The sequence below is a fragment of the Rhineura floridana genome, chromosome 5 (genome assembly GCF_030035675.1).
Source record: "Rhineura floridana isolate rRhiFlo1 chromosome 5, rRhiFlo1.hap2, whole genome shotgun sequence".
NCBI classification, from domain to species: domain Eukaryota; kingdom Metazoa; phylum Chordata; class Lepidosauria; order Squamata; family Rhineuridae; genus Rhineura; species Rhineura floridana.
In genome coordinates this window covers 83,055,087-83,056,502 of record NC_084484.1, presented here as the reverse complement: position 1 = coordinate 83,056,502, position 1,416 = coordinate 83,055,087, and the positions used below count along the sequence as shown (strand labels likewise).

The following is a 1,416-nucleotide window of genomic DNA, read 5'->3' as shown; positions in this document are numbered from 1 at the left end:
CCAGATGTTGTTAGACTCTAATTCCTATTAGCCCCAGCTATCATAGCCATTGGTGAGGGATAGTAGGAGTTGTAGTTCAGTAACATTTGGAGGGCCACAAGTTAGCTACTGCTGGGGACTTGATTATCTCACAGCAATCTTTTAAATGATCAATTCTACACTTATTTCTGAAGAGAAAAGGGTGGCCACTTACACGTAATCAAAAAGAAGAAACATGTTGCCAATAATAGGATATCAATTTGCATAAAATTTGCATATAGTATTTTATGAAATAAAATAAAAATTAATTACCATAATTTTAATTCAAATGCATCTCACCATAGTGGGGTAGGCTGTGACCAAGTGACCTGTGGGGTCTGTTCAGTCTGCTGTTCAGGTGCTCTAACGATGGGCAACTTCATGGCCTCTGATATCTCTTCTTGTGGTTCATTATCTTTAAACCAGACTTAAGCTACACAGATCTTCAAATAAAATTCTGTTCTCTGTAAAGTAGGGCCTTGGCCATCCAGAAGAGTAGTGCTGTTGATTATGGATATGATGTTGTTGTTATATGTCTTCAGCTCGATTACGATTATGGCGACCCTATGAATCTTTTGGATATATTCTTAGGGTTTTCATGGTAAGAGGTATTCAGAGGTGGTTTACCATTGCCTTCCTCTGAGCCTACAGCACCCGGTATTCCCAGGCGGTCTCCCATCCAAGTACTAACCAGGCCTGACCCTGCTTAGCTTCCGATATCAGTCAAGATTGGGTGTGTTCAGGGTAGTATGGCCTTAGATATGGATATGTTGTTGTTGTTGTTATTATTGTTATTATTATTAAACATTCAACATGGATGTCTTCCTTGGTAAATGAACTTTTCTAAGAGATCTTGTTTTTACAGATACTCATATTTTTATTTTTATACTAGGTGCTCCACCCGTGCGCTTCGTGCACCAACCTCTCCTCCTTCCCTTAGTCCCACTTTGCCAAGGCACCTTCTCCTTCACCCTGCTCTCCACATGGTCTTGCCCACCATACTTCCTTCATCCCCCCCCCCAGCACATGGGCTGGAGTAAAGGGAGGCCTCACTGGAGTGACACTGAGACCTCCCATAAAGCATCTCCCTGGGTCATGCAGGACTCTGCCTGTCCCTTGCCTTTCTTGACCTTCCTCCCCCTCCCGCCCCTGGCATTGAGCCCAGTGGGGCTGGACTGCAGTGTACCACTTGCTTTCCTCTTCCTTTCTACTCTGCTGGCCTTAAGCCCAGCATGGCTGTACCATGGCACATTGCTCACCTTCCTTGCCCTTTCTTCCCCCCTCAGGCATTGAGCCCAGTATGGCTGGTGTGTTGCATGCCTGCTCACCTTCTTTCCCCATCTTCCCCCCACCTCCACTGGGCTGCAGCCTGATTTAGCCTGCTCGCCTTCCTCCCAC

General features: G+C 45.6%; 1 pseudogene; it reads right to left on the bottom strand.

Annotated features, from left to right (window-relative positions):
* Positions 1–660: 660 nt before the first annotated feature.
* Positions 661–779, bottom strand: LOC133386285 (5S ribosomal RNA; annotated as a pseudogene).
* Positions 780–1,416: the final 637 nt, after the last annotated feature.